Source organism: Ambystoma mexicanum, chromosome 9 (genome assembly GCF_040938575.1).
Source record: "Ambystoma mexicanum isolate Mex_15411 chromosome 9, UKY_AmexF1_1, whole genome shotgun sequence".
NCBI lineage: Eukaryota > Metazoa > Chordata > Amphibia > Caudata > Ambystomatidae > Ambystoma > Ambystoma mexicanum.
The window spans coordinates 1,540,365,139-1,540,390,853 of record NC_090931.1 but is presented as its reverse complement, the minus strand read 5'-3'; the positions used below and the strand labels follow the sequence as shown (position 1 = coordinate 1,540,390,853).

General features: G+C 47.6%; 1 protein-coding gene across 2 annotated transcripts in view; it reads right to left on the bottom strand.

Moving 5' to 3' along the window:
- The window catches only part of LOC138489478 (zinc finger protein 883-like), a 156,758-nt gene that overhangs the window by 68,398 nt on the left and 62,645 nt on the right, over window positions 1–25,715 (bottom strand). The window lies entirely within an intron of this gene.

Genomic DNA, 25,715 nt, shown 5'->3' with positions numbered 1-25,715 from the left:
GGAATGGGGATTAACACCATTCCGCCTCCGTGATTCACGGAAAACCGGGGTTGTAATGCCCCGGTAATTCCAGGAATCACGGAGGCGGAATGGTAATATGAGTCCGGCGGTAACCAGGCGGTTTTACCGCCGGACTCGTAATGAGGCCCAAAGTCCCCTATTTCAGAGGCCTGATGTGACAAACAAACACCAACATTCCTTTCTTGTTAGGATTTCACAAGCACAATTTCTCGGGTGATTTAGTGTTCACCCCGGGTCCCCCTCCGCTGGGTTCCGACCCGCTTTAACACAAACCTTCAATTGATCTCCCTCCACCAGGCTCGGACCAATGTATCTCATTTTCCAAATGTTCTTAACTGTATCAAAATCGTAGACTTTCGACTGTATGCAGGATTTGGCTAGACCCGTCGCAGGACCATTTCGATTCACAATTCTTTGTTTTCTTCTTTACAACCCTTCAACTTTCACTTCTCAGCTGGATACCTTACAGAGATCTTCGATTGAGCACCCACGCGATGCCGGACCACTCTGTCAAAGGTGTTGTATCTTGCTTTTCAAAGTTCAAACACTCATCAGCAGTTCAACTTTACTTTCGTCTTTTATCACACACGTTTTAACAAAGTTCATTCCAGCGCTCACCATACAATGTTGCTGATTGCAACCTTGGCTTCAACACAGACCGGTCTTGCATTGATATCCCCAACTCACCGACTGTGTTGATTTCACTGATGCTGCCTTGTTCTTGGAGCCAAGGGCGGTACCACCTCGGCTGCTGCTTCTCTCCGCATTGATTAGTGATGCGGGAGAGCCCCGGGTATCTCCAGCACACAATACAGGATTCTTTAGCCTGATTTCCTGGTCTTATGTTTCTAATCTCGAGGTCTCTTGAAAGTAACGGAAAGGTCAAGGGAACTTCCCACCTTGCAATCCCCTCCTGTTTTGCCGTCTTTCTCCTCTGGTTCAGCTGCCGTTTTGAAACTGCCGTTTCCTCATGCTTTCTGTGATTTCGTGCTCCGCCTTTTATCTGTGTGGGGAAGCTTAATGGGAATCGGGTGGGAGTGTCAGTAATTGCCTGACCTCACCTGACCATTTTATTGGGACACGTTAGGTATACTGTTCGGTTGTTAGTCTTCTCCCAGAGTGGGCTGTCCGTGTGAATGTGTTAGTGTAGGAAAGGGGGGGGATACAGTTTGATTTTGAGTATTTATAGCCTGCCCAGGACAGACTTAACCATATATAGGAGCAGTTAGAACCACATGCATATATGCATATAGAATGCGACTAGAGCGAGGAAGAGAAGTCACTGGTATGTCAGCTAGAAATCACCAGGTAACTGGATTATTGCTATTTTAACAGGAATGTTTTCAAGGCCTTCCAAAACTGGGCAAGTGTCTGACACTCCCTGACTCTCTGCGGTAGACCGTTCCAGGGTTTAGGACCGTAAACTGCAAATCTTCTGTCTCCTCTGGTAACAAATACTGACCGGGGGCTGCTCAGAACCAATTGGCCCCTTGACCTGAGTGTCCTTGAAGGGTTTTAAGGAGAAATTGTATTGCTTAAGTATTCCGGGGCTAGCCCCTTTAGACACTTGAAGGTCACGCATGCTACCTTGAATTTAATACAGTCCTCAACTGCCAGCCAGTGCAGTGTTCTGCGAAGGGCGGAGACATGGTCTGCTCTCCTCAGACTGCCTATCAATCTGACTGCTGCATTTTGGGTCTCCTGGAGCCTGTATAGTTGTTTGGCCGGGATCCCCATCAAAAGGCTATTAAAATAGTCGAGATGGGTATTTTTCATAGCGCCCACCACTACTGCATGGTCTTCTTCGGGAATAAATGTTATAACCCGCCGAAGCATCCGCAGAGAGTATTAGACAGACTGTTCATTGGCCCCAACCTGTGCTTTGCTGCCCGTGTTCTCCTGCCATGGGCATCCTAAGTTCTTAATCTTAGCGGCAAATTGATGTTCCTTCCCAAGAACACATGGGGCAAAAGATTCATTTGCAGCCAAACAGGATCAGCTGAGGTTGATTTCTAGACATCCATATATTCTTTTTTTTTTAAACAGGTTTTATTGGTTTTATTACTTAGGCATATACAACAAACACAATCATTATGTATCGATGAAATTCTTATTACCAAAATTAACCACACCTTGGCTAAACATCACACTTAAACTACAACCAACCCCTCTTCCGATCCGAAAAAATAACACCCCCCAGTTTTACAAGTCATGCCGCAGTGTTATCTCTCTATGTATCCTGAAGGGGCCGAGACAATGAATGTGTGAGTGTGTTCCATGCCGTAATGTCTGCATTCGAGTTTGAGGGGTCTGCTCGTGCTGCTCTCTGCCAGACTGTAGTCTCAGCTTGTACACATTTTTTAAGGTCTTGCCACCAATCTTTGAAATGATGGCCAGTCGGCGACTTCCAAGCCATCGATATCCGCCATTTAGCCAATATAAACCCCAAGTCTTTCATTTTAGAGACAGCCCGCAGATGTTTGGGGCGTGTAAATCTGCCAAGCAAACAGGCCTTAGGTAAGAGCGGGTGTATACTAACGCCTCCCTTGCTCATTCTGCCCGCAATCCCTCCCCAAAACTGAGATATACGGTGACAGGACCAAAACATAAGCAGAATTCCAGTCTTGGTGGCTTCGCATCTAGGACAATGCTGCTCGGCAGCTCCAGGAAACTTTGATATCCTAAGAGGGGTCAAGTATGCCCTATGTGTTACATATAGTTGGATTAGTTGCAACCTCACATTCTGAGACACTCTCTTATGTTCCTGCAGTGTCTGAGCCCATTGCTTCCCCATGAACTTAATCCCTAGGTCTTTCTCCCATCGGGATTTTATAACTACACCAGAGGTGGGATTGCTCACTAAGAGGAGCTCGTACAGCCTAGAGACAGTATGTGGGCCTTCAGCTCTGTCATACATGGTATCAATTAAGGAGAGTTCTTCTGTCGCTTCCTTGTATGTTGGCCATCTACGTGCGACTAGGTTATTTTTTTTAATAGTGTAGTAGGTACTGCCCTTGGTGTAGACCCATAGTGCCGGTTCATTCAGAGAAAGGTGTGAAGGAGGTACCTGTTAGCAGGTCCCCTATTGTGGCAATACCTGTCATGGCCACTAACTTGGGGCCATCACTTTCATCCTCCAAGGGGTCCAAACTCCTAATAAAGTGTGCTCTGCACACTTTGTGTCCAAAGCACATGCATCCAGGCCGGGCGTGGCCATTCGAAGGCATTGGAAGGTATGGGAGTGGTGAGGTGGGGCCACAAGGCAGAGCTAAAGGGGAGTGGCTGGGGCCAGGCTATTTAAGCCAGCCCCACCCGCGTGTAGAGGCTTCGCGTTAGTCTGCTGTGTGCAGCGTAACGCTTACCGTCGTCTGAAGCTCTTACCTGTTTCCAGCTCAGCACACATCTCATCAGGTCCTGGACATCATCTTCAGCGCGCACCTTACCTGAATCCAGCTTGCACCTTCAGCACGCATCTTACCTGAATACAGCCATACCATCACTCACAGCGCAGCTAATGCAACTCTACCGCTGCGACGCGCATCTTACCTGAATCAGCCATACCATCGCTCACAGCGCTGCTCCTTCAACTCTACCTTTGCGACACACACCCTACCTGAAGCAGACACACCATCGCTCGAATCGCAGCTATCTTCAACTCAGCATCTACAGCGCGCATCTTACCCGTCTCTGAAAATCCATCGCCTGCAGCTAGTCTCATCCTCACCTGTTCGAGCGCAGCTACGCGGGAGTATTCTTCTCGTCCAGCATCCTCTCGAATCTTCCATCTATCAGCCGCTGACAGGTTCTCGGATCGCTGCTCTCCATCATCCGACGCCAGGCTGCCCCTGCAAGAGAAAAGGAACGCACAAGGTTAGAAATTGCATAAACATTTAACGCTTGGCTGCGCAATACCTATGCCTTGAATACCATCTTGAAACCCTACTTACCTTCTAGTGGGGCCGCTCCATTTCCCTCCTGGCACCGTGTGGACTTGCGTCCAACACCGCAATGCAGCGTGGCCATCTTGACACCTATTGGGAAAAGGAAAAGACATTATAAGAATTACAGACAAAAATCATTGGGAAAGACATTGCAAAGGCATACAGACAATAATCATTGTTACGAACACTTACCTCCAAAGTGGATTGGTCGCAGCCAGTCTGGGCCATCACGTATACGGACCAGTGAAGCAACTAGGTCTACCTACAGCGCCCCTGCTGAAGAGAAGCAGGACGGAGAGCTCATCTTTACAAAACAACAGGTGAGAGTTTATGGGAAAATGCATGATCCTCTCATTCTGGCAAGAGGGGTCCGAGTGGGAATCGCAATTCAGCCGCAGCATTTTCACTGCCTCTTACCTTCTCCCAAGGGCATTGCCAGCGACCAGAGCAGTCCACACTACAGCAGCGGGGGGGGTAAATCTGGTTCCAGGGGAGCCAAGGTCAGGCAGGGTTCCAACCGTGCCCCAACGTCCCCGCAGAGATCAGGTGAGCGTAACAATACCCCTGTGTGCCCAGTGTGTTTGTATGCTTTTTCGCACCTGTGACACCTCATGGGCCAGGGAGGCCAGGGGTATATGCTTTGAAAATGGGTCCTTTAGTTTCATCAACATTAGTTCCCTATCCCACAGTTGTATGCCCAGTGTCACCAGGTACGAGTAATTATTATCTCGCAACCGCCCACACCACAGCAACTCCTTCAAAAAAGGTGCATGGAGCTGCCGGCTGTGGCTGTAAGAGCTTAGTGTCGGGGGTAAGGGTAATCCGCCCGGCAGCCCACCACAAACTGAAGTTGCCCTGCTACATAGTATAGCTTGAAGTGCGGGACCCTTATGCCACCCTCCTCATGCGGTCTTTGAAGTAAGGCTAATGCTATCCGGCCTCTGCCTCCATGCCAGAGGAATTCCCTACTTAAAGAGACTTTAAAGAAGGCCTTCGTCATGTTATAAGGAATATTTCCAAAATAATGCAGGAGCATTGGAAGGACAACCATTTTTATCAGAGCCGCTCTTCCCATTACTGAGATGTACTCCGCTCCTAAGTACGAGGCCGTCGGTTCCATTGCCAAAATATAAAATAGCGGGGACAGCGGGCAGCCCTGTCTCGTGTCCTTCACAAGCATCCACGGTTTAGCATAATAGCGGGGACAGCGGGCAGCCCTGTCTCGTGCACTTCTCAAGCATCCACGGTTTAGAATAATAGCGAGGATAGCGGGCAGCCCTGTCTCGTGCCCTTCTCAAGCATCCACGGTTTGGAGAAGTGTCTGCCCATTTTACTCTCGCCTCCGCTCCTTATATCCCCACCCAGCGCCTATAGTAATGGCCAACACTCAACTTGCGCAGCGTGGCATGCAACAAATCCCACCTGATGGAATTGAACGCTTTTATTGCATCAACAGCAGCAACCGCACACAGTGTCTCCCAGGAGGCGGTACTGTACATGATGTGGTGTAGTCGTAAATTCCAGGACATACTCCTGCCAGGTACGTACCCCGTCTGATCAGGGTGTATCAATGTAAGTATTACTTTCTTTAACCTATTGGCCAGGATTGCTGTCAGGATTTTGCTGTCTTGGTTAAGCATCAACAGTGATCGATAAGAGCCGCACTCCTGCGGTGGTTTAATGGGTTTCAGCAGGGGTATAATGATTGACTCTCTCATGCTGAGCGAGCGGGAGCCAGATTCATATGCCTCATCTAAGGCTTTCAGGAGAGATGTGGCTAGTTCTGTGGCAAATTCTTTATAGAACTCCCCAGGCAGACCATCTGAGCCTGGGGTTTTCCCTGTGGGTAGTAATCGTATCGTGTTAACCAGTTCCTCCACCGTGATGGAGGCATCTAGCTCACTGATCGCGCTGTCCTCCAACCTAGGGAGGACTATATCTTCTAATAATTCCTCCATAATCAGGTCCGTTGACCTGGGCGTTTCCTGGTATAAGCCACGGTAGAAGTTATAGAAGACCGTATTAATGTCCTCTTGCGTAGTACACGTGGAGCCTTGTGGCATCTGTATTGAATAGATGGGTGTACATTGTACCTCCCTCGTACATAGCCATGCCAAGAGCCTGCCTGGCCTGTCCCCATCTGCGTGCCACCTTGCCACGTACCTAGTATAGCTGTGCTTCCCCAATCGTTCCCAACAGCTCCTGCATTGCAGGTGCAGTGCGATTTCGTTCACGTTCCTGTTGCTTAGGTCCACTTGGGATTGTGACAGTGCTTGTAATGCGTCTTGTGCAGTGGACAGCTCCCTACCGAGCATAGCTTGAATACCCCCCGATTTAGCTATTACGTTGCCACTAATGACCACCTTCAGCGCTTCCCTCAGAGTACCAGCCCCAGGCACACTGCCTTCATGATGCTGAAGGTATTCTTTGATACTGTCCCGCAAGTGGTCCCGGAACACAGGGTCCAATAAGGCTTTGCTTCTCAATTTCCATGTTGGGATCGGGGGCCTCGGAGGTGCATACTTCCACTGTAGTTGCAGTGGAACATGATCTGATAAGACTGTGCTTTTATTAGCCGATGCCATGGAGTTGTCCATCATATCCTTCCGCACAAAGAAGTAGTCCAACCTGGTATGGACCGTGTGAACCGAGGAGGCGTGGGAACATTGTCTAGTATGCAGGTGAAACACCCTCCAAATATCCATTAGTTCAAATGATGCTGATAATTATTGTAGGGTCCTGGCGGGCGAGGAGGGTTTCAGACCTTGGAGTCCGATCTATCCATGCAGGGATTCAGGACGCAATTAAAGTCGCCTCCCCATATTACGGAACCTTACCTATAGAGACCGAGTCTAGGGTACAAAGTTTGGAAAAAGGCTGCTGTGTTGTGATTGGGTGTATAGGTATTTATTAAGCAAATGTCCACATTCTCTAGTAGCCCCTGCACGATCAACATACTACACTTGTTGTCCGTCCTGGTGTGTGTCACCTTGAAGGGCACCGCCGGGGCGATCCAATCAGCACTCGCCGGGCATACACAGAGTATGTAGATCATACAAGTGTCCCTCCCCACTTTCTGGTAAGCAATGCCTGCTTCTCAGGCGTGAGGTGCGTTTCTGGCAGCAGGGCGATATCTATTCTGTGCCTGTGTAGATAGTTGTTCACTCTATTCCTCTTAACAAAATTATTCAACTCTCAGACATTCCAGGTTAACAGTTTTATCTCGCTAGCCATCGCCAGACATATGCAGTAAATTAAACAAGTCCATCTGACCCCTCCTCCCTTTATTCTCTTTTCCTCCAGTGTGCTGACCCATCGCCAAAGAGAAGAACCACTGTCCCAAGACTATTAACGGCAACACAAATCCCCTTATAACTTCTCCAACAACCTCAACTAACAACTGTTGCCCAGCATTGGAACCCATACCCGGGCATGTCCGCCTCTCGCTCGAACCTTTGGGAATCATCCGTAGGTCTTGCGCAGCGGTGGGGTGCAAATAACAAGTGCCCGAAAAAAGAAGAAAACAAACCTTTGTAGGCGAGATGGTGGCCGCCTTGTGATCGGCCCGCTCCTTCTAAAATACCATGGTCTTCTATGGTTCGCATTCTGCCTCAGGGCCATATAGGTGGCATCTGTGGTCTCAAGAGGGAATCAACCAAGCCATTGTATTGCTGTTCGAGGATAAGTATTGGTTCACCGTCGTCAACACCTCAATTCAGAAGAACGTTTGCAGCCTTCCATCGTCAAAGTCTGCTTGAGGTATCTATGCATTTGTCTGGTAATGGACCGTTGTCAGTTCCAGAGTGAATCCCCTCTCTATCCATCCACTCCTGCACCTCCGCGGGGCGATCGAAGAATAGGGCGCGGTTTTTGTACAGAACTTTCAACCTCGCAGGGTGCATTAGCATGTATTTCAGTCCGGCGTTGCGAAGTCTCGCCTTAGTCACAGTGAACTGCGCCCTGCTTTTCTGAACCTGGAAAGTGTAATCCGGGTATATAGCCAAGTTTGCAGAAGCTCTTTGCAATTTGCCACCCTGCCTGGAGTAGGACAGGATCTTCTCTCCGTCTCTATAGTTTAAAACTTATCGGGCATGGAGGGGCACCAGGTGGCAGTTTCCTAATGAGCGCCTTATGGGCCCTTTCTATTGTAAAGCCTTGAGAAGGTTCCTGGGCCCAATGCCTTGTAGAAATAAATTCCCAATGTAGGTTTTAGGGTCTGTGCCCTCTTCTCCCTCCAGTAGGCCAACCAGGTTAACATTGTTCCTTCTTGCTCTCCCCTCGGCGTCTTGTGCTCTGGTTTCCAGGAGGTTGACTTTCTGTTGAAGTATGTGGATCTAGGCTCCGTTATCCTGCGCCATCGCTTTATTCTCCTTCAGTTGGGATTCCAGTTCCGTGGTCCTCTCCGCCAATTTCCGCACATCTTGACGTAGTAGCCCAATGTCCACTATTACTTTATCTATTGTGGCGCTTAATGTGGTCCTCAGCTCCGTGATTGCCTATAGGATCTGGTTATCGGGCTCGCCTGCCTCCCCTTCGTTGTCTCTCTTTGTAGCCATCTTGTCTTTAGGCTTTTGGGGCAGAGGTGCGGCGTAGTTGTCAAGCGTTCTTTGACTGCTCTTCCTCTTGGCAGCCTTAGGATGCATCCAGCCTGGCAGGGCGCTACTTGTTGTTCCACTGTCATGCAATCAGCTGTAATAGAGACCTGGCGTTCTGCCCTGATCCATACCAGCCCACATTTATATGCTCGCTCCTCACTGGCGCTGACACGTTATTGTGTCACCCCCGAGACAAGGAGGGGAGAGGCGGCAACGCACTAGAGGCCAGGGAATTCCCTGCACGGTCAGACTCAGGCCCAATCGCTACTGCTACCTACCGGGTCAATATACCCTTGAGGTCTCTATGTGCTGCTGTGCAGGGTGTCTGGCCTGGAGTTGCTGTGGCATCTATAGGGTGACTGGTTATGGGTCCAGGCCAACTATTGGCCTTGGCTCCTCTATGCTCCCACTTCCAGGTACATGATCTTCTGCGTGTGCCCCAGCTGTACCATATGTAGACTTCCCAATACTATCGTGGGGCCAGTAGGGTGCGCTGATTTGCAGACTTCTCTCGGGATACGTGATTATGTTCCGTTATCCCACATGCATCCCTTCCTTGGGGGTTTTGTTCACTTTCCGTTGATTCGCATGTGTTGAAAGCCGTGCGGGCATACATCAGGGAAGGAATGTTCCTCTCTCACCTCTCAAGCGGAAGAGCGCTGCATCTTACAGCAATGTTGGGGGAGGCAGATAAGTCTCCTGCGGTGAGCTTCTCTGCTGTCTCTTTATTCCGTAGCTTGTATGGCCCACACGTTGACTGTTCTGTGGGGATCTTGTTCCCTGCATCTTTATTATGGGGATGCACCAAGATTATTTGGCAAGGGGCTCCCCAGTATTGGCCTCCTGTCGGCCTAACACCCAGGGACACACTCCTCAATGCGCGGCACAGGTGTGCGTTGTCCTCTCTCAGTACCCTCTCGCATGTTGGGTGTCCTGACCCACGTTTGAGCTATCATGCTGCAACATTTGGTTCTGTGGGCTTAGAAAATCCAAGATGGCCAAAAAGCCCACAAGTGGCCCAGAATCCAGGAGAACCACGCAGTTTGTGCGCACACCAAAATGGTTACCTCACTTGCCACCCACCAGTGTAAAGAAAGATCTTTGTTAACAAAATCCACTGTTACTGATGTCAAAAAGTTGCTGAAATCGTGGCTCACCAGACCACTTTAAAGATTCAACCCTTTTGTGGGGTTCCACATAACCATTTTACTGTAAGGAGCCCCATCAAAACAATGTTAAGCAAGGATTATTACTACCATGTAAGAACCATTCCTGTTTGGAATGCATTAATCCAAGAAAGACCCCAAAAATGGATGCAGTACCAACAAAATCCTCAAGGCGGCGCTAGCGGTCTAAACTCTGACAGGAGAACTGAGTGCAGTTGCTGATAAAGGGATTTGACTCAGCTGACTTCAAAGGCTGCATTTTAATTAAAAATTAGCCACCTGCTGTTCCCAGAGGCCAGAAGCCTGGGAAACCCTCTCACCTCCAGAGATTCACACCAGGAGTTAGAATCTCACATGACCTCTTGATTGATAGAAGGCAGACTGGCTGGGAGCCTCCTGGAGACCACCCAATAGGCTCTCGCACTTGAATAGAATATGGTGATTTTGACTGTTTCCTGTCAACAAAGGCCTGCCTGCCAGAAGACACTTGTGATCACTGACCCACCCAAGTCTTGGAGGCGGACCCCAGCACTCTGAGAACTGAATTGAAAGCAAAATATATATTTTACAGAAACACTGATAACTCTTTGTAATCAAATGACAGAAATGTATAACTTTGAGAGCCTTAATTTAAAAAATGTACCTTCAATTCATGCCCAAACTCCAATTTGTGTGATGTTCTGGGGCAAAACCCTGCTATTTATGTATACTACAGACGCTGTGTTTAAGCTAGAGACATGGTAATTTACTGGAGTATGTATGGACAGGCCGTGTACATGTGTACAAATCTGGAGAAAAATCCGATGTTGCAAAATCACTAAAAAGCACAAAATATTGCCATTTCTGAATGCAAGCCCCCAGGAAGAGCAGAGTTTGAACAGGGGCTACCATCAGTAAATGCATGATGGGTGCATGTCATTTCAAACCACTGTGTAGCTATGAAATATGTCTTTTTGATCAAATATAGATTGTGTGTAATTTGACAGTGGAGTGTCCTTTCTGCAAGCCATTAAATGACATCGCTCTGACACTCCACTTCTTTTCCCCAATCAAGAGAGAAAGGAAAGCTTGGCCAATGACAAGTGGACAGGGATAGGGCCTAGAAAGCTAGCCTCTCCACCCACTTTCAAAACACATAAAAGCAGACAGTCAGGACAGATAGGGACATTCAATTCCATTTGCTGCGGAGCATGCTGCCGGACCATACCACATCCAGAGATCCAGACTTCAAATCCATCAATCTCCAGAACCTGTAGCAGTACCTAGAAAGTAGAGCAGTATCCAGAATCCAGAGAGGCTAGACCAGCAGAGCAGAGCTGACCCAGACGCTGTGCGCAGAAACCGTCCGTGGCGAGTGAAGAAAACCTGTTGACCAGATCCGTGGCGAGGCCTATTTCTAAATATATTGTGAGTACCCAGCAGAACTGTGCATAACCAATCCCTTAGTTAAAATAATATAATTCAATCTATTTTAATCTAACCAGAACTGCCTCCTAACTGTCACCTGTCAATTGCAAAGCTGTCACTGTCATTTTCTAGCTGCAAGCTGTAACCTGTCGCTTTGAACTTTTAAAATTTCAGATCCGAAAAACAACCTTCACAAAATCGTTCATAACTCTGTAACCGTTTGTGCTAGGAACTTGGTTTAACTTTCCTCTGAAAGCTTAGAATCTCAGCTTTGCAACGAGCTTAGAACCGACATACTTTCTCCGTAATCACGATTCTCACACCCGCGAATTTTGCCGCGATTTGCGATTTGGCCCGATTTCTTTACTTGTAAAAAGATAGCTGTTTTGCCTGAACTGCTAAATTCGTTTGCCTCTTAAGAACCATCCCTGAATCATTGCTAGAGTGAGCCTGGACTAATATTAACTAGATACCACTCACCCTGAACCTCTAGAGGGAATTAAAAGCATTTTAGCATATTTTTCACTTCATTGCCAGCACATATAAAAGCATCTTGGGCCTGTGTTTCAAACTTCTGTAGTCTAAGCTTGCTGGGGTGAACGGGATTACATTTGATTGCATTTCTGAGAACTGTGTGCTTTCCCTTCATTTCCTTGCATTGTAAAAAGGGGGGGAGTGGATTGCCAGAGAAAAGTGATTACATTGTTTTGTTGAAATCATATTGAGTATTTTCGGTATTGCATTTCATTCAACATTGCATCCATCTGAACTTATATAAAGCATTCTCTACCACCTTATTCTTCTGTTCCTATTCAAAGGTGTGCTAGTGCCAGACTATCCATTATTGAATACTGCTCAGATTAAGTGTGATATTCAATTATTAATTATTATAAAGTGTGATATATATATCTATTGTTTAAATTATCAAATAAACCTTTTAAACCTGCAAAACAGAACTACTTCTTGGCTCAGTGGTGTCACGGGGATTCCAAGAGAGGGGTGTTATATAGGGGTAGTCATCCAGAACGCATGAACTGGACATAAAGATATATCAATAAGGGTTTTCATTCAGTATTCTAGACTAGGCGTTGACTTAGCTGTAGTGTTGAATTGAATCCTCTTACAAATTGGGGGCTCGAGCCGGGATATTCTGGGTTAGATTTACCATTTGTGCAAATTAATACAGCGTGCCAGCTGACCAGATACACATATCCGGTCGGATCACCACGCTGTGTTACGCTGTAAAGCACTCCTCAAATGAACACTCTAAGGAAAAGGTCTGTTTTGCAAAAATAAAAGACAAACTTCTGTAAGTCAGGAAGGAACTCAAATTCCAGAATGACGACCTTGGTAGATATGAAAATAGCCAGAGAGCACTTCTTACATAAGCTATTTGTGAGAGGTGAGTGGACTCATCAGGACCGGACGGTCTGGTTGCAGGAAATCGCACCCCAGATCACTGAAACAGGGTCAGATATATGGAGAGATCAGGGTCCCTTACATGTGGCCCTGAGTGAACTATACATGGCTCCTAAAGCTAAGGATGAACAAGACAAGATGGTTAGGATAGCGGCATACCTGTACCTATATATGGAAGACATGCAGGATAATTGTACTGAAAGCCAAGATCTGGCGAATAAGCGACAGATGGCGTTAGAGAAGATCCAATCTGACCTGGTCTCTTCTGAGCAGAGGCTGCAGGGGAGCCAGGAGTCAGAAAATGAGAGTAGACAGCACATCATTAAAATAAAGAAGGATATGGACATCCTGCAAAAGGAAAAGGCTGACCAGGATACCAGATTTCTGGCCTTGCAGAAGGAGTACCAAGAAGGTTTGGACTCCCTACTGCGGAGCCAGAAAAAGCTGGAGCAACAGTTAGACTTCAATAGGGTATGTGCTGAGCAGGTAGTCACCCTGCAAAGCCACCTAGATAGGGAGAAAGCAGAGAGCAATAAACTGATTCTGAAAGACCTGGATACCCAGGAAGAGTTTGATCAGGAGCGCCAGAAAGCTGGTGCCTTCCAAAGGCAAAGGGACGACCTGACGGTACAGATGCAGACTCTTAGTCAGGAAAGGGACACCTTAGGCCAGGAAGTCTGCCACTTAAAAAGAAAAATGGAAGAAAATCACCTGGCCCACCAGGGACTGGGTGACCTCCAAAAAGAACACCAGAACTTGTTAGAGCACACCAGGAGGGTGGAGGATGCTCTAGCAAGAAAGGAGCAGGCCAATAGGGACACAGCTCAGGAGGTAACCCTCCTGCAGCAGAGACTGGCCCAGTACTCCAGGACCAATCAGGAGGCACAGAGAGAAAACGAGGCTCTCTGCCAGCACAATGATAGGCTCCAACAACAGGTAGCGATGCAGGAGAGACTGATAGAGTCTAGTAAGGCCTTAACTGAGGAACTGAAGGCGCAGGCTCTTGCATTGCAACAGGGAGCAGGGGCGGATAGAGACCAAGTTCGCTGGGAAAGGGAAACTCCTGAGCATAACCTCAGGAGCCCTAGTACCAGAGGCCTTTATCTCTCTCAGTCCCTGGACTCTGCCACCCCCATGTCCCCTGGCGCACATGAGCACCGGGCCACAGGGATGGCAGATTACTATCCAGCCAGAAGCATGGGGCTCATAGGCCAGTACCTCCCAGGAATGGATGGGCGGGCATCCGGGTATGGGCACCCAAGCACAGTGCAATTTAGTGGGGAACCCCAGGAGAGTAGGCCCATTAAGGGCATCCTGAAAACCTCTGCCCAGTTAGGTCAGTGGGGGGGGTACCCATCAAATCCTGGCAGCAAAGAGGAATCTGAAGACTCCTCTGAACGGTACAGGACACAGGAGACCAGGTCCCCACATTCTGCCAGCCATTCCCAGGCTCGCAGAATCCGGGAAAACCTGGAAGATCAGACAGGAACCTCTGGGAGCAGTGCCTCTGAGTCAGAGGACGAATGGACAAGGGTTAGCCGAACCAAAAAGGCCAATAAGGCAAAAAGGGCCTTGCTTAAGGACCCATTGAAACAGATTAAGGCAATCAGGAGTGTCATCACGCCTTATCATAAGAACGCCAAGTACTCTGTTTGGGAACACTTGGAGCTCTATGAGCAAATGATGGAGACTTTTCATTTGAAGGACAGCCAAAGCTGTATCAAATATGTAAAGTGGACATTCTCCCCAGAATACTCCAGTTTCTTTGCGGGGCTGGAGGACCAAAATCATTTAAGGTGGTCCACCTATAAGGCGGCCATCTTGAAACATTTTTCTGTTCACAGAAATCCTCAAGAGGCTCGCAAGGCAGCCTACAATTTGCAATGTGGGGAGGATCAGGCCCCACAAGAATTTGTGCAAGAACTGAAACGGGCCTTTGCGCAGACCACCAGGAGGGTGCGCACAGACAGCAGAGAATTCGTCAATACATTTTTCCATGCCTTGCCCAAATATATAATGACCCAGCTTGTGAGAGATTTTCATGAGAAAAGATCTTTAGAATGGGTCATTGAACAAGCCACCCGCATCTACGAGGTGCAGAAACCGGTGGAAAACAAAAACCAGCCCAAAAACCCCAAAACTAACAGCACCCCTGCTGCTGCCAAGGTGGCAGAGGTAAAGGTTGCCCCCGTTTTGGATTTGGAGATGGGGGGCTTAAAAACCTACCTGCACCTAATAATGCTAGGCCCAGAAGGTCCTCGGGCCAGTCACAAACAGGGAGTCAAGGAGGTAGTCCCACAAATGGGGTCCCTCGCTCTCCTGACTATGTAAGTCCCCGTTACAAGGGAAATCGACCCATCCTGGGTTATGTGTGGACTCCTCCAGCCCAAGGGGGGGATCCAACCAAGCACCTAACCCAGGGAACTTCCCTCCTAACCTCCCACCGGAGGGCAGAAATTCTCCAAATCCTGGGCAGAACTTTTTCCCCAGGTATCCACCCAACTTCCAACCCCAAAATCATCCATCCTTCTTTCCCCAATTCCCTGAGCCCAGACAACCTAATCCGGGAGAGGGGAGGCCAAGGGTGGAGGGGTACCCAAATGTTCCCAATCCGGGGTATTACCAGAGAAGGGATAGCTACCCTTCCCGGGATCAGCCCAGGGGAGAAAACAGGGCCCCTTATCAGCCTGAGCGGGTTTCCCAGTTAGAGCGCCAGGTTCAGAACATGGCACAGGCACTGGGTCGCGTGCTAAGGGCTCAGCAGAACCCTCAGATGGGCATGCCGGCACAGAATGCCCCAAACTCTGGACCTGGTGCTCCAGAACAATGACGGGGGCAGCACTCCGATAACACACCGGTTCCCAGGGAGGAGGCACAAGGGGAAGGGGGGTGTAAAGCCTTGGAGGAAGCTTCCTTCCCAACTTGTAAACAGCCCCTGGAAAACCAGGAACCGGAAATAAAATCTCCTGCCCCTGAAAGCCTGCCCCCCAAGGAGCAGAGGGGGGGTAGGAGAAACAAAGGACCCAAACAGACCCGTTTTGTGGAAGAAATACAGATCTTCCAATTTGAAGGAGAGGGATCCCCAGAGGATCCTGGGGAAAGGATCTTCTCCTTCAGAGATGGGGGAACTCCTCCCAAGGAAAAATGGGTCCCAAAAGATTCCAATATAGACTGGGGAGATGTGGAGACTGAGCTACCGCCGCCCGCTATCTTATCCCAGAACCAACAATGCTAAAATCCCCTGGTTCCAACCCATCCTGGTGACTGCCTCCAAAAAGGGGGGGGCGGCCCGGAACCGGAACCCAGGGAACCCACAATGGCTCTGATCTCCAGTTGCCAACTTTTTCTTTCAGATTCCCAAGGCTCTCCACAGAAGTCTGCCCAAATTTCTTCTCTTGCAATGTCCAAAACCAGAAAGTTAGCCCACCAGTTGTCCAAAAATGTGCATTATCTGTGCCCCCTTGAGGAGAAGGAGGGAAGATATTATGCCCCGGTACAAGTACAGGGGCAGGGTACGATTTCAGTGCTGGTGGACACGGGATCTCAAGCTACCCTTCTGTCCAGAAGGGCCTTTGATGAACTGAATGCAGGAAGGGGAGGGAATTACCAAATTCCTCTCACCTCACTTCCTGGACAACTCCAGAACTTTGACGGGAAGGAAATTCCCGTCGAGGGGACGGCAGATATGGACATTAAAATTGGGCGACACAAGTTGAGATACCCGGTCATAGTTGTGACTCCAGAGGGCACCCCTTGTTTACTAGGGAATGACCTCCTGAGAAGGTTGTCACCCCTAATAGATTGCGTAAACAAGGTCCTCTGGACCCAGACTAGCCGACCCATAAAATTAAAACAGAGTGTCAACCATGTTAGTTTAAACGGCACCTGCCACATGGTTGAACAAAAATCTGACCAAGTAGAATTTCACTTCCAGAACAACCAGATTCCAGACGTGACATTAATAGCAGTAGGACAACAGACTGGTGATGGGGGGTCCTCTCTATTTCTGAAAATCAACCTTCCTTCCAGTTTAAGGTGGTATTCCACACTGGAAGGAAACACCCTGAAATTCTTTAATAATCCACAATCAGAAACTCCCACTCCTATAGTCCAGAAAGATGTGAAATCAGCTCAGAGCCTGGCTGATATTCAGCAAATTGGAGAGCAGTTGTTCATCCCTGTTCAGTTAAATGATGGGAAGGACTCTGTTCTCGCTCGACTGTACGTGAACAATGGTAAGAGCTTCATCAGCGAAGCCATGTTCCGCCAACTCCCAAAAGATCCAGCCATTCCCACATTCAAACTGATAAGACAAATGGGAAATGGACCTGGAAGCACCCAATTCCAAACATCTCCTGCCAAGCAGGTGTATGCTCAAAATCTCCATTGGCAACAAGAGCATAGTCCACAATTGTTGGGTCGTGCGAGACGTCACTGCCGCTTTTTACTTAGGCAGTGACATTCTCAATCGCTTTGCCATTAGTTTGGACCTAATAAACTTCAAAGCTTGGTCCCGATTAGCGGATAATCCCATGGGCTTTGATGATCCAGAAAAAGCATTTAGGTCAGCTCAATTGCTACCTTATGCAGTTGAAATTCAGATCAAAGAGGAAGTCACCATCCCAGAAAGGACCAGACAATTCTCCCTGGAAGTGAAAGCTAAAAGAGGACAACATTTGAAAAACCCTGATGCTTATATACATCTAAACGCTTCTCTCCAACAGCAAGGGTTGGGGGTAAACCCAACTCCATTAGTCAACATAGAACATGACACCATTCTAATAGAGGTGGATAACAGCGACTTGAAGAGTATTACTCTAGCCACAGGCACCATTATTGGAATGGCGGTTGATGACCGACATTTTTCCATTGATTTAGGTAATGAACTGTTAGGGCAAATCCCCAAGGACTGCTTTGACAGTGACAGTGATGACAATACAACACCAGGCAGGATTTTTACCCGGCATGGGGGGAACTTCCTGGTGTACACTTCTTGCCCTTATGGTAAGGAAGATGTGACTTGTGACTTCAGGAGGGATGAGGTGATTTTCCAGGTCCATGAGGGCTGCCTTTCCCACCTGAAGCCTCCAGTCCAAATCAGCACTCTGACCAGGGACTTCTCCACCCAGCAGGAGGAGGCCGCTGAGATAGCCAAACCAGAAGTCTTTCCAGGCTTCAGGCAGATGGTGGAAGAGAGAGTCAACCTAGCTGATGCCTGTGTGACTCTGGAACAAAAGCAAAAGTTGAAACAAGTTTTCTTGGATTTCCAAGATCTCTTTGCGGTAGACTCATATGACTGTGGCCGCACCGACATCCACACAACAACAATCCCCACGGACCCTGGCATGACTCCAGTGTTTGTGAAGCAATATCGTTTGCCTATCGCATCCATGGAGTCCCTTACTGAAATAATTAAGAACCTTGAGTCCCGGGGAATAATCCGTCCAGTTCACAGCACCTTCAATAATCCGGTGCTGGGAATATTGAAGCCAAACGTCCAGTGGAGACTCTGCGCCGACCTCAGGGAGCTCAACAAACGGGTCCATACTTCCCGATGGCCTCTGCCCTACATTGACCAAGGGCTGGCCCAGATCCAGGGGTCACAGGTATTCACTGCAATAGACCTGACCAATGGATACTGGACTGTGCCTGTCAGTAGGGAGGACCAATACAAGCTGGCTTTTACCTTTGGGGGCCAGAGTACACATGGACCTGGACTCCCTTCGGATACCTTAACTCCGGTAATGAGTTTAACATTTTCCTACATAAGGCCATGCCCGACCTGGGTGCGAGGGGTAACCTGGCTTATGTAGATGATGTCCTCATCAAAAGTTCATCTGTGGAGGAACACATAGCGGAGATCCGTTATGTTCTGACCCAGTTGAGGGCCGCCGGAGCAAAACTTTCCTTTCAGAAAGCACAGTGGTGTCGAACCCGTGTTAATTTCTTGGGGCATGAGATTACTCCTCAGGGTCTCTGTCCCCAGGAAAAGAAAGTGGAAGCACTTCAGAAACTAAAAGACCCCACAACTCTGCGGGAACTAAGGAGCCTTCTTGGACTGACTAATTACAGCAGAAAGTTCATTGAGGGCTACGCAGAGATCACCAGACCCCTGATTCATCTCCTGAAGGGGGGGGTCAAGTGGAAATGGGGTCCAGAACAAGCTGAGGCGGTAAAACAACTCAAAAGAGGCCTCTCACAAGCGCCCTGCCTAGCTTACCCTGTCAGAAACAAGGAGTTCTTCCTGGAGACGGGGTTCTCTAATACATGCTTGACGGCAGTATTATACCAAAAGCATGACAAGGTCAATAAAGTAATCTCCTATGCGAGCAAAACTTTATCCTCTGTGGAGGAAAAATTCAACGATTGTGAGAAGGCACTCCTGGCAACGGTGTGGGCATTGAAGAACTACCGCCCGTTTATCCAGGGGGAACACATCATAGTGGAGACTCCACACCAGCCTCTGCAATATCTCCAAAGTGATAGAATCCGGGCCGGAAATGTGAGTAATTCCCGAATTACTTCCTGGATTCTGTCAATGCAAGGCTTTCCTGTGGAGGTCCGATATGGCCAAAACAAGAAGAGTCCCCTCGCGCAAGGTCTGGCTGACTTGCATGATTGTGCCAGAGAAAACTGTCTCGAGGACGAAAGTCTAAAAATCAAGGACAACATGGAGGCATACCTTAATTCCCCACACAAAGTCTTTGAAGAGGACAAGTGTGAGGGAATGCCCACTGTCTAGGTGGATGGATGCTCGTACCATGTTGACAACAACGGGGAGAAAGAACTGGTGGCTGGCGTAGGGAATGCATGGGTGAAGGAGTTCCCAGAACCCTCCGCTGGATACAAAATTGGTTCCCGAAGTAGTCAGGTGGCAGAATTGATGGCTGTGCATCAGGCCATCCTCACTGCTGTCCAGCATCAACTCCACGAACTGGTCATAATCACAGATTCGGATTATGTATGGAACGGGTTCGTGGAGCACCTGGTTAGTTGGAAAACCAGAGGCATGTTATGTGCTAATAACAAACCCTTGAAACATGGGAAGTTGATCCAAAACATTGATGATCTGGTCACATCGAATGGGATGACCATCTATTGGAAAAAGATCAAGGGTCATTCCAAAGTAGAGGGACCAGACAAAACTGGAAATGACTTAGCTGATCAGCTGGCCAAAACCGGGGCCATCCAAGGGGATCTAATAGAAATAGAGTCCCTGTTGGGGGAAATCCAGGTCACTGCTATCACTAGGTCCCAGACAAATGCTCACAATGATCTTTCAATTGCACAATGGAGTAAGGAGACCCCTGATGCTGATTTGATTACAGCTCAGAAGGGGGATCCAATTATTGGTAAGTTTTACCAACACCTTGAGGACCCTGAGAACTTTCCCCTGACGGATACCGATTACATTGGGAAAGAGGACCTAAGAGTGTTGATGAAATGTCCAAAAATGTTCCGAATCCAAGACGGTTTGCTGGTAAGGAAATCCAAAGCTGGCCACGATCAGTGGGTGGTTCCTACCTCATTCCGAAGCCTGATGTTAAGTCACGCCCATGATGCGGCCACCGCCGGTCATAGGGGGTTTCACACAACACTGGAAATCTTAAGAGAGGTTGCATACTGGCCACACATGGGGCAGGACCTTGACCAATACTTGAATGGGTGTCTTGTGTGTGCACAATTTCAGCCATCATCCCTCACGCACCGTGCACCCCTCCAAAAGAGGGGGATGACACTGCCATGGTCAGATTTGCAAATCGACTTTGTAGGCCCCGTGATTCGCTCTGCTAGAGGAAATAAGTACATGTTGACTGTGACATGCTTGTTTACCAAGTGGGTGGAATGTCTCCCAGCCCCAAATTGCAAGGCAGAAACAGCAGCGGCCCTGATGATTAACCACATCTTTTCCCGTTTTGGTCTACCTCAAAGGATTGAGTCAGACAGAGGTAGCCACTTCACCAGTGAAGTAATGACAAAGATGTGGGAGATACTGGGGGTCAAGAGAAAGCTACACATTGCTTACAGGCCAGCTTCTTCTGGAGCAGTGGAGAGATACAACCGAACCATTGTGAGCATATTAAAAAAGTTTGTGGCAGATTCTGGGCCAAGTTGAGATATCCGATTACCTCTGGTCCTAATGGCCATCAGATCTACCCCTTCATCTGCAACCAAAATGTCACCATTCGAGTTGATGACTGGACGCAAGATGGTGCTTCCGCAGCATTTGCTCTACAGGACCCAAGAGCAGACACTAATAAATGCTTCCACAACTCATGAGTATGTGGAGAATTTAAGGAAACACCTTCCACATGCTTTTGCCTATGCTCAGCGGAATCTAGAAAGATCAGCTGAGAGTATGAAAACCCACTATGACCTGAAAACTTCCAGGAAGGAATATCAGGTGGGGGACCGGGTCTATTTATACAATTTCCAAAGGAACCAGGCCAAACAGCGAAAATGTTTGCCTACATGGAAGGGACCGTTTGAGATTATAGACAAGATCTCCCCTGTGGCCTACAAGATCCGCATCCCCAAAGGTGGTTTGGCAGAGGGGGAAGACAAGTGGGTCCACATTAACCAGTTTGAAGTGTTGCCATCCCAGGCACGCTCTGCAACAACTGGAGGAGTCCTCTGCAATCCCAGAGGGTACCGCTCCAGAGTAATTCAATTCCAACCCTAAAAGATCCTACATATAGCCTATCAAATTCTGTGTTTCTCAAGTTTATGTGTTCCTGTCTCTTAATTTAAAAAAATGTGCTTGTTCATATCTATTCAGTTCTAAAATATATATGCCACCCCACTATATCAATGGTGGGGGAGAAATGTCCATGAATAGGTATTGCCGCTCTTCCTTTGTCGTCCTAGGAGAAAGAAAACCTTGAGACTGGCCAGGGAGGACGATCCGGAGACCGGGAGCAGAGACACAAGGGGCCCAGGATACCGCCCAATATTCCCATCAGGACCGGCGATCAGTACCGGATGGAGGAAAAGATGCTGAACTGTGCCATTTGCAGAATTGGAAGAAGATTATGCGGACAGACCAGTGTGTGGGTCAAAACCCTTGTGCACCCGACTCCCCATCGACTCAAATTCAAATGGCAGTCACATGGGGGGGTTTGTTGGGTGTCCTGACCCACGTTTGAGCTATCATGCTGCAACATTTGGTGCTGTGGGCTTAGAAAATCCAAGATGGCCAAAAAGCCCACAAGTGGCCCAGAATCCAGGAGAACCACGCAGTTTGTGCGCACACCAAAATGGTTACCTCACTTGCCACCCACCAGTGTAAAGAAAGATCTTTGTTAACAAAATCCACTGTTACTGATGTCAAAAGGTTGCTGAAATCGTGGCTCACCAGACCACTTTAAAGATTCAACCCTTTTGTGGGGTTCACATAACCATTTTACTGTAAGGAGCCCCATCAAAACCATGTTAAGCAAGGATTATTACTACCATGTAAGAACCATTCTTGTTTGGAATGCATTAATCCAAGAAAGACCCCAAAAATGGATGCAGTACCAACAAAATCCTCAAGGCGGCGCTAGCGGTCTAAACTCTGACAGGAGAACTGAGTGCAGTTGCTGACAAAGGGATTTGACTCAGCTGACTTCAAAGGCTGCATTTTAATTAAAAATTTGCCACCTGCTGTTCCCAGAGGCCAGAAGCCTGGGAAACCCTCTCACCTTCAGAGATTCACACCAGGAGTTAGAATCTCACATGACCTCGTGATTGATAGAAGGCAGACTGGCTGGGAGCCTCCTGGAGACCACCCAATAGGCTCTCGCACTTGAATAGAATATGTTGATTTTGACTGTTTCCTGTCAACAAAGGCCTGCCTGCCAGAAGACACTTGTGATCACTGACCCACCCAAGTCTTGGAGGCGGACCCCAACACTCTGAGAACTGAATTGAAAGCAAAATATATATTTTACAGAAACACTGATAACTCTTTGTAATCAAATGACAGAAATGTATAACTTTGAGAGCCTTAATTTAAAAAATGTACCTTCAATTCAAGCCCAAACTCCAATTTGTGTGATGTTCTGGGGCAAAACCCTGCTATTTATGTATACTACAGACGCTGTGTTTAAGCTAGAGACATGGTAATTTACTGGAGTATGTATGGACAGGCCGTGTACATGTGTACACATCTGGAGAAAAATCTGATGTTGCAAAACCACTAAAAAGCACAAAATATTGCCATTTCTGAATGCAAGCCCCCAGGAAGAGCAGAGTTTGAACAGGGGCTACCATCAGTAAATGCATGATGGGTGCATGTAATTTCAAACCACTGTGTAGCTATGAAATACGTCTTTTTGATCAAATATAGATTGTGTGTAATTTGACAGGGGAGTGTCCTTTCTGCAAGCCATTAAATGACATCGCTCTGACACTCCACTTCTTTTCCCCAATCAAGAGAGAAAGGAAAGCTTGGCCAATGACAAGTGGAGAGGGATAGGGCCTAGAAAGCTAGCCTCTCCACCCACTTTCAAAACACATAAAAGCAGACAGTCAGGACAGATAGGTACATTCAATTCCATTTGCTGCGGAGCATGCTGCCGGACCATACCACATCCAGAGATCCAGACTTCAAATCCATCAATCTCCAGAACCTGTAGCAGTACTTAGAAAGTAGAGCAGTATCCAGAATCCAGAGAGGCTAGACCAGCAGAGCAGAGCTGACCCAGACGCTGTGCGCAGAAACCGTCCGTGGCGAGTGAAGAAAACCTGTTGACCAGATCCGTGGCGAGGCCTATTTCTAAATATATTGTGAGTACCTAGCAGAACTGTGCAGAACCAATCCCTTAGTTAAAATAATATAATTCAATCTATTTTAATCTAACCAGAACTGCCTCCTTACTGTCACCTGTCATTTGCAAAGCTGTCACTGTCATTTTCTAGCTGCAAGCTGTAACCTGTCGCTTTGAACTTTTAAAATTTCAGATCCGAAAAACAACCTTCACAAAATCGTTCATAACTCCGTAACCGTTTGTGCTAGGAACTTGGTTTAACTTTCCTCTGAAAGCTTAGAATCTCAGCTTTGCAACGAGCTTAGAACCGACATACTTTCTCCGTAATCACGATTCTCACACCCGCGAATTTTGCCGCGATTTGCGATTTGGCCCGATTTCTTTACTTGTAAAAAGATAGCTGTTTTGCCTGAACTGCTAAATTCGTTTGCCTCTTAAGAACCATCCCTGAATCACTGCTAGAATGAGCCTGGACTAATATTAACTAGATACCACTCACCCTGAACCTCTAGAGGGAATTAAAAGCATTTTAGCATATTTTTCACTTCATTGCCAGCACATATAAAAGCATCTTGGGCCTGTGTTTCAAACTTCTGTAGTCTAAGCTTGCTGGGGTGAACGGGATTACATTTGATTGCATTTCTGAGAACTGTGTGCTTTCCCTCCATTTCCTTGCATTGTAAAAAGGGGGGGAGTGGATTGCCAGAGAAAAGTGATTACATTGTTTTGTTGAAATCATATTGAGTATTTTCGGTATTGCATTTCATTCAACATTGCATCCATCTGAACTTATATAAGGCATTCTCTACCACCTTATTCTTCTGTTCCTATTCACAAGTGTGCTAGTGCCAGACTATCCATTATTGATTACTGCTCAGATTAAGTGTGATATTCAATTATTAATTATTATAAAGTGTGATATATATATCTATTGTTTAAATTATCAAATAAACCTTTTAAACTTGCAAAACAGAACTACTTCTTGGCTGAGTGGGGTCAGGGGAATTCCAAGAGAGGGGTGTTATATAGGGGTAGTCATCCAGAACGCATGAACTGGACATAAAGATATATCAATAAGGGTTTTCATTCAGTATTCTAGACTAGGCGTTGACTTAGCTGTAGTGTTGAATTGAATCCTCTTACACGCACTTTTCCTAGACACGGCCCGACCCTGCATCCGGGTTGCCGTAGCTGCTACATGTTGGTGGCCCTACGTTCCACAGCGTGTGCCGGCTCACCTCGTTGATGCCGTCAGCTGGTCATCTTCCATTCCTCGCCTCCAGGGCCTCCCACGACCACACCTCCACATTGCTGCAGTGGCCTTAATGCTCCAGGACCTCTATTGCCACACCGGAGTATGAAGCACCTTCCCAGCATGTCTCATACACGCCTGGCTTCTCTTGTCACCGTTGACTGTCTCCTCGCAGCTTCCGCCATCTTGTGTCCTTTGTTCAGCAGGATGACCTGTTGTCCAGAACGCGTAGTTGTTAGTCTACACTCCAGGTCATCTTACACATCCGGAATCCCTTGCCATGATGTTTCAACAGGTCCTCCCTCTTGTTCTGATGCACTTTAGCGCTGTTTTCATGCCTTAATTAACAGGGTTAGATGGATCTGGCAGGAGCTCCTCCTGAAGCAGCCTCATACCATGGCTTCAGGCCACGCCCCCCCTACAGACTTCCTAGACATCCATCTATGTCTTACAGACAATTATTTACTCTCAAACAGGCCTCCTCCAGGTTGTCAATTATAAGGTAGATTTGTGCGTCATCTGCATCAGACTGATAGCTCAGACCATGGCTTTCCCAATATTTAGCACAGGTTGCATGTATAAATTAAACAACAGGGGTGAAAGTGAAGATCCCTGGGAAACTCCACAGTTCATCACAATAGGGTCTAAGATAAAGCCCCCAGATTTCACCTGCTGACGTCTGTCGTCTAGGAATGATCCAAACCATTTCTGGGCATTGGCAGACGTTCAAGTATGATTTTGTGATTAACTGTATCGAAAGTCGCAGACAAATCCAAAATCACAAAATGAGTGAGTCTCCCTTTGTCCGAAATATCTAACAACTCATCGTACACTGCTATCAAGCCGTTTTGTTCCCATGCATAGGCCGAAATCCTGACTGTAACCCGTCAATCAATGCCACATTGTCAATAAAAGTTTGCAATTGTGAGGTGACCACTTTATCTAATATTTTTCCACGCCGCGATAGGCCTGCAACCGGCCGGGAGTTCTTTAAACAGGCTGGGTCCAAGTTCAGTTTCTTTAGTAGTAGTGTAATAATAGAATTGTTTAGTTCCCTAGGGACAATGCCCTGGGCCAGAGATTTGTTGACAAATGTGGTCGTAAAGGGAGTAATAATTTGTGCTAAGCTTCTAGCTGAGCAGGCGGGTAATGTGAACAAGGAA